The sequence below is a fragment of the Lathyrus oleraceus genome, chromosome 7 (assembly GCF_024323335.1).
Source record: "Lathyrus oleraceus cultivar Zhongwan6 chromosome 7, CAAS_Psat_ZW6_1.0, whole genome shotgun sequence".
Taxonomy (NCBI): domain Eukaryota; kingdom Viridiplantae; phylum Streptophyta; class Magnoliopsida; order Fabales; family Fabaceae; genus Lathyrus; species Lathyrus oleraceus.
The window spans coordinates 525,568,910-525,577,492 of NC_066585.1; positions in this window are offsets into that span (position 1 = coordinate 525,568,910).

Sequence of the window (8,583 nt, forward strand, 5' to 3'; positions counted from 1 at the left end):
CTTTTATCTTAATCAATTATTTCTACTATTTTTGTGTTTACGATTATAAATTCCAAAACAACCAAACCATTATCTTTTTGTTCTGGTAGAATCAAATTAAAATAAGTAATTCCTACGCAATCCTTGAGATCGATACTTGGAAATAAAACTCCTTATTACTACATCGGTAAAAATAATACACTTGCTATTTTTCCGATCAAGTTTTTGGCGTCGTTGCCGGGGATTGCCAAACTACATATTTTAATTTTTATTCTATCGAAATTTTGTTGCTTGCCAACCAAAATTCTATTTGTGACAATTTTGTTATTCATATCTAATCTTTGTCTAACTTGTTTATGCGAAGTAAGGCCTCATCGGATTTTCCTTTTGACGCAGATCCAGAAAGAACTCTTCGCGTTAGACTCAGACAAGCTAAGAGAAAGAAACTGGAATTAGCAGAGAAAGCGGAGGAAGAAGTTGTTTTAGTGCACTCAGAGAATTCAGATTCAGACACGGAAACAGTTCCTGAAATCATGGCTGCTAATCCATCACCACCAAAGAGACTCCTCGGTGACTATGGTGGAACCAACACCCCGGGTGGTCGTATGACAATTGTCAACCAACCAGTTACTGTGGAACAATTCCAGCTGCATCCCAACACCATTAATCAACTCGAAAGAAGGTCCTTCTCTGGAAGAGTGAATGAAGATGCCAAAAAGCATCTGCAAAGATTCTTAACCATGAGTACAACAATGAAAATGCCTGGACATAGCGAAGAAGCAGTCCGACTTCGTATGTTCCCATTCACTTTAGCAGATGAGGCTGAAGAGTGGTTCTATTCCTTACCTGCTGGTAGTATCACTACATGGGAGCACATGGAAATAACATTCTTGCAGGAGTATTTTCCCGCATCTGTGTCATTGCGGAAAAGATATGAGATCCTAAACTTCAAACAGAATGAGGGTGAGTCACTAGGAGATGCCTACAAACGATTCAAGAGGATCCTAGTGGCTTGTCCTACTCACAACATGGATGAAACTGAACAAATGCAAATGTTTGTCAATGGTCTTCGAATTCAAACAAGACAAATCCTGGATTCAGCAGCTGGTGGCTCAACCAACTTTGCAACAACCACCGGTATGAAGAAGATAATTGAAGTTATTGCCTCGAACAACCATTTAGAGTTATATGACAGGGTGTCAAGCAAATCTGCAGTTATTGACTTGAAGCTTGAAACAAATAAACAGGTGAAAATTGAAGAAGTTGTTGCTGCAGAGGTAGAGAAAAGGTTGAGAGCACTAAACATTGTAAGACCCCAATTTTGTCCCTAAGATCCCTCATGGCATCATATCATACCATATCATGGCCTCAAGGATCATTGTGCACCTTCGTTTCCTTTCTTGTGGGTGGGCATCTTGTGAGTGTGGTTCTTGATCACCAAGCATGTTTTGCATTTGTATATCATTGCTTTTCATTTGTTTACTAACCAAAAGTACAAAAATATTGTCATCTAACCTTGTTTCTTGCAGATGAAGCAAACTAGGTCAAAACAGTCAAATCATTCATTGAGCAATGGATGGTGGCCATTCTTGAAGAATTTGGGCACCATGATCATTCATAAGAGATTCATATGGGTTGTGACATTATTTGGAATCAAGATCTCAAGAGAAAGAGGCTTGAAATTCATCAAAGCATGGCTCAGTCAACCAAAACCCTAGCAAAGTCAATTGTGGTCAGCTGTGCATTTAATCATGAATTTGAAGGTGTGAGATGGTTGGAAAGGTCTCATTCATGTCCATACAAGCCTCATATAACATGTCAAACATCATCATTGAGGAATTGGAGGTCAGACAAAAAGTTTCCCAAAATAGTAATGACCTGTAATTTTCAGCTGCCAAAAATGGAAAGTCATTCTCCTCAAAATTACATCATGAACCAAGCTTCAAATCAAACTTTTTCCAACATGAAAGTTGAATATCTTGCTCTTGCCTTTCCAAAAAGTCCAAGAACACTCATTTCCCATGTGTGGTTGGCAAGTTATGATCAAATCATTTTCAGAAAAAGTTGAAATTCAAAGTGCCATAACTTTTGAATGGAAAGGCCAAATTGGTTGATTCTTTTTTGAGCAAACCACATTTGATGTGTACTATCCAAATCCATCATCACATTTCATCAAAAACCTTCACATAAAAAGGTCATTTTTCAAGTGAACCATTTAGAAATTGGTGGGAAAAAAGGTCAAATTCAAAAGTACATGGAATTTTCACAATAAACCAATTCAATCCATTTCTAAATGTGATTTGTGACTTGCTTCAAGACAGAAATCACTGTTCCATTGGTCTTAAGTGAAAAAGGGCAATTTGGCCAAAATGCATAATAAGCTTCATTCACTAATCCATTCCAAATATGCTAAACATGATTAAGGCTTTGGATTAAGAGGTGGTATTTAAGCCTAATCATAACAGAAATGCAGAATCAACAATCACATTTTCAAATCAAACTCCAAAAAATTCACAAATTCTCTCAATTCTCACATTTTCTCTTCACACTTTTTTCACTCATTCATCAAGAATCCTTCATCTTTTGTGCTATCTTTTGCTTTGATCTTCATTTGCAGGCACAAGAGAAGAACTGTTTGTGGTAATTGGGGAAGAAATCGTGCTGAATTCACAACTGTGCAAATCTTTAGCTTCCATGGCAGTTGGAAAATTCATCATCATCGTGCATTGTTGAGCTGACCTATCACCTCCATTCACTTCCTGCACTATCCTATGCGATCTGTTTTCATCATTAAGGACCTGAAACACGCGGATTCCACACTGCATCAATCAAGAGGTAAAAATTCAAAACCTCTAATTCATAAAATCAACATGTGGCTTAGGTAGATCATTGAACATAGAGTATTCTGACATTTGAATCGTGCGATTTCATCAAATAATCATGTAGAAATCTGGATCTAAAGTTTGTATGTCAAAACATTTCTTGATTGAATCTTTTTGTGTTTGGATTTCTAGACAAATTCATTGTGATATTTGTAATCTATGTTGAAAGACGAATCCAACCATATATGGCATGTTGATTTTCATGAGAATTTGTTCTTGGTGATGAAGAACACCAAGAACATGATGAACTTGCCCAGTTTCGTTCCAGAAATGCGCTTTGATCTGTTGCGCCATGCCTTGAATTCAAAAATGTGTTTCCCGCGGATCTCAGCCAATCACACAACGCCACCTACTTTAGTGAAACGGGGCGTTTCGCCCCTGGCTGTGCATATTTACAAAATTGCCACTCAGTTCACATTAATTCATTTAAATAATTATTTCATTTTTTCACCAATCTTCAAAAATTCATAATTAATTCATTTTTGATCCAAATTGAGTGAGGATTTTTGCATTCATCTCCAAATTCTCTCTAGTTTTTTTTAGGTATGATAGCAAAAGTTGTGCCTGATTGATTTTTAATTTTGTCTAGAGACTTTGATCATGTATGCTTTGTGTATATGTTTTCCCATTTCATTCATAAAATAATGATGCCTTATTGGAAATGCTTGAAATTTAATATGCATGATCTAGACTCTTTCCTGGTGATTTTGATGTATAGTTTGCTATTTTTGCATATCTGGATTAGGAGTTATGATATGATCTTCATGAGTGTGGCAATGTGTGCACACTAGTTTTTGTTCAACTTCTTGAATTTTGTTTCCATGCTTGTGCTATGCCAATGGCTCTGGATTTTTGCATGTGATTACTTCTGTATGTCTAGTTTGAGCAGGATTTTTTGTAGGATTTGTTGATCAATTTCCTATTTGATTGGGATTTTATTTTTCTGTTTGGTCATTTTTGGATTTTCCTTGAGTGATCAACTTCCATGCCTTGTGAAATTCTCATGCCTTTTCATATGAAGCTGAAATTTTGTGGATTGATTCTTAACATGTTTAACTTCATTTTGGCTTTGGAGTGACTCATTCACCTTATGTAATTTCTGTTTTACACTTGATTGAAGTTGATGCTCAATTTGATGCCATGTATGAGCTTGTATGAACTTGTGTTGACTTTATGATTTTCATTGACTTACTTCCTCTGGTCCAAATAGCATGAAATTTGATATGTTTCTCATTGAATGTGTTCTGTTTAGGCTTGAATTTTCTGGGAATTTATTGAGCTATTTTGGTATTGGTTTGATTGTGATCATTCTGTTTGCTCCATTGTGATTCCAAAATGCATAGTTTGACATGTTTTGTATATGAAATGGATTTGGTGCATAGTTTGGATGTGAGACCAATTGGATTCTATTATTTTTTGATAAATCTTGATTTTGATCAATTTTTACTTGCTGTTTTAAAATTTTCACCTCCTTTTGACCCTAGGCTTGTCCTAGTGGTCTTACTTCTCACATTTGAGTTGTTTTTTCAGGTTAAAGAAGCAATTGCTTTAAGGAGTTTAATTCAAGTTGATTGAGTTTGGTTTAATTGTTTGTGATGAACTAACTTGGTTTATTTTGTAGGATGCTAACTCATTTGCTTTGAGTTTGTGCTTTGCACATATGATTGATTGTGTTGTTTGTTGGTTCATAACCTGTCTGTTTTGACTTTGTGATTGGAATACTGATTATATTTGATTGATTTCAGGTACCATAGTCGCTTTAGTTCCTTTGAGAACTTGCTATTGCTTTGCTTTGCTTAAGCATTAAGGTAGACTCTCTTGTCTCCATGTAGTCTGGAAGACCTGGCTTGTTATTTAGCCAGGCAACTGTCTGAAGTCCTCCTTAAGAGGCGATGTTTGTGATTGTTTAACTTTGTCCCCAAGCAGGTAAAGACCTCATATGAGGCAATTGGTAGACAAAAGAGATATGTAGCCTATCTCCTACTATTCTGTGAGTCACTCACCTTGCTCACACCACTTGTGTTGATGCATAGTGAATAAAAGCCCAAGATCTATCGAGTCTAACTTGTGGAGAGAGTTCCATCTTTCTGAACTCCCACACCTTCTGATATTCAATGCTCTCCCTGACCAGGGATAAGAGTGATGAGGCACACCCCTCATATCCTTTCATCTGCTTCACCTTGGCTCTCAATGTCAAGGTTAAGAGCGCCATTCACCCTATTCCAGTTGAAGTTTAAGTCTCACCCTTTGATTGAGCCTAATTGTTTGGTTATAGAGTGTGCTAAATGTTTGTTTGATTGATTGCTTCATATGTACATGTTTGCTTGCATGCCTTTGTGCACTTATCATCATAAATCGTTCATTATTGCATGATCATCATTGCATATCTTTGTGATCCATGTTTGGTTTACCCATTGAGGACAACTGTAAGTCCACTCATTGGCCATTGTTCCTATGATTTGGAAGGGATAGAGTGCAAGACCATTTCACTTGGTCACTCATGTCCGTTGCTTAATGCTTGTTTGTTTGTTGTATGTGAGGATGCAAGTATAAGTCCATGTTGTTGGCCCTTGTATTCCTATGATCATCCTTTGGAGGTAGGTATAAGTCCAGATAGATTGGCATCTGACATCCAAGTTTTGTTTTACCTTAGGAGATTGGTGTAAACCCATTTATTGGTATCCGACATCCGCTTTTGCTTTTGTGAGATTGGTATAAGACCATTGATGGCATCCGGTATCATTTGTTTTATTTTAGGAGATTGGTGTAAACCCATTTATTGGTATCCGATATCCGCTTTTCCTTTGTGAGATTGGTATAAGACCATTGATGGCATCCGGTATCACCTTGCTTTTATGTTGCTTACTTGCTTTGTTGCCTCATTCCTAAGGACACACTTGAATCATCTTCTATATGATTTCAAGAGGTGAACTTTTCTAAGAAGTTTTACATTCCATCATCCATATCCTCTTTGTCCTAAACCTTTTCACACTTTTGCTTTCAAAAACTTTGACTTGTTGTGCAAACATTCTCACCTCTTTTCAAATTAGAAACTTGGACCCTAAGTCCTTGACTTTTCAAACTTCACTTTTCATAACACTTCTTTGAATCAATCTTAATCATACCTTGACCATATTTTGTGGATACTCATAATTAATTAACTTCACCCATTCAATTGTTTTGGCTTTGTCCATCGTTAAAATGTTTTCATGCATTAGCCTTAGGTTTCAATTACCATAGTGGTTGATGTAAATCTTACCTTATCCTTAGTGAGTTGATTGTAAGTCTTCCATACTTATTATAGGGTTAACCCCTCACTAGTATGTTGAAGCCGTCCTCGCATGGTGGATTGTTGATTCAGGTTGAGTTTTCTCCCATTGGTAATGAAAAGCCTTAGTGCTTGTGTTAAAATTGAACTCACTAATCTTTGGAAATCTTTTAGCCGAACTACGGCGTTTTGATCCTTACCTTTGATGGAAGGTACGTAGGCAACGGGTTCATCCGTTCGAACACAAAAATAACTAACTTGTACATTCTTTTCTCATCATCCCATTCATGTTTGCACAATATGTCATAAACAAATAAACATCTTTTTATACAACAAGAGTGAAAAGGGCTCCCTAGGAGTACCTAGGACGTGATGGGTGCCTAACACCTTCCCATTGCGTAACTTACCCCTTACCCCGATCTCTGATCTTTTATTGGTTTTCTACGTGTAAAACTTCTTAGGTTTTTGTTCGCTTTTTAACCAGTCCTTAGGATAAATAAAAGTGCGGTGGCGACTCGATTCATCGTATGCTTTGCTTATGGTTTAATCAATAAATCATATAGCGACGAATACACCGCTACAGAAAAGTGGCGACTCTGCTGGGGAAGACATTAGACCTTCCCTGGTGGTATTGCCTACTTTTCACCCTTGTTGTATGATATTTGGTTATGTGTTATTTGACATATTTTTGTACAAATTCGGATAACTGTATTGATTGTAATGTTTGAATTGCTTGATATACAATTGCTGTTTGCTTTGGTGATCTCTGTGAGATGAGTTCTATACCCGAACTCGAGTGCACTCTAGGATAGGAGAATGGCGTAGTCTCGTTGACTGGTGTGGAGTATTCCTTAGCCAGTTGACTTGCGAGTCCATTCACTTGGTGGAGGTCATGTTGGATTAATAATGTCACACAAGTTATTTGTAGATAGGCATTATTCTTCCAATCATGTGCCTTAGAAGCCAAGGACCTTAGGTTACCAAACCCCTCTTGGCCTATTTTAGGACGTAGTGCGGAGGTCGTTCAGATGTAAGATCTGATGCGATTGTTACGCGATACTACACTCATAAGAGTCCCTCTTGAGAATATTTTTGGAATACGAGTATTCGTTCCTCCGATAATATCCGAGAGATGGGACGATGATTGTGGGAACCTCTGGTAGAACATGTCTGGCAGGTTTAAACCCTAGTACACTCCCTTTGGGTGGTTCTTAACCAAGACTCCATGCTCGTGACTCTCAGCAAACCCGTGATTCGTGGTTGAGTCGTTCAAACATCGTTAATATCAATGGAACTTGGGCGTTGATAAGGTGTAAACCATAATCCGCCAAAATGGATGATTGATATTAAGGATGATTGAGCCGGTTCATGTACCGTTAATATCAATGGAACTTGGGTGTCGATAAGGTGAAAACCTAAATCCACCAAAATGGATGATTGATATTAGGGATACAATGAGCTTTCCCACGACCTTTGTTTGGTGTGCTTTGCTTGATCCTTGAGTGTGATTGTTGCATTCATGCATTCATCTGCACTTCATGTCATCAGAAAAAAAAAATTCAAGGAACTCAAAGGAGTTTATTTGCAAAAAATTTCAAACATGGAAAAACCGGGAAAATTTTTTCACCTGATATATCTGATGAGATATTCTCATATACGATCAAGATGTTAATATTTCAAAGTTTGCAAATAAAACCCTTGAGTTTCTTTGAAATAAAAAACAGAGCATATGCACAAACACTTCATGCATCATTTGCATAAGCGGGTGTTTTGTTCCGGTCTCCCGTCCTGTGGTCTGACCCTGCGATCTTCATTTGTTTTGAAGACGCACTTCGCCGGTACTACACCAGAGCCAACTCTGCCAGATTGATGGATTATGCTGAGCAAGAGAATTGTGAACTCAGAGGAGGTATTTGCCAGACTAAGTGCTGTTGATGGATTTATTCCTGGTTAATAGATCCCGGGCTGGCATTGGCTACTGTTCTGGGGCATTTAATGAGCAAGGTTTGTTCACGAGTGGAGGATTTATCCATGTCGATCAACCTGAGGAAGAAGCTGCTGCTATTCTGGAAGAGGATGCAGAGGATTTGAACAATTTCGTCATTCCTGGTGGTGTCTGCCACAATTGGGTCGCTGTGGATGTTCCTACGGTCATTCATAAGTCAGCGTGATTTGTTCACTTTGTTTAAAACCCCTCTCTCATGCCAAAAGGAGAAGTGATGACATTGTTGGCAGCATTTAATACAATGATGTTTCATTCAATTAATGCATTGTTAAACATTTGTTTTTCCATTTTGTTTTCACTTTTTGCTTTTTTGCATGAAATCAGTGATCACAAAAAACCCTGAAAAACAAATAAAGCAATCTTTTCATCTGCATAAATGATTTGCTTGTTTAAAGTCAAAAGCTTTTCATTATCCAGAATCATTATGCAGGGACTTCTAAACCCATTGA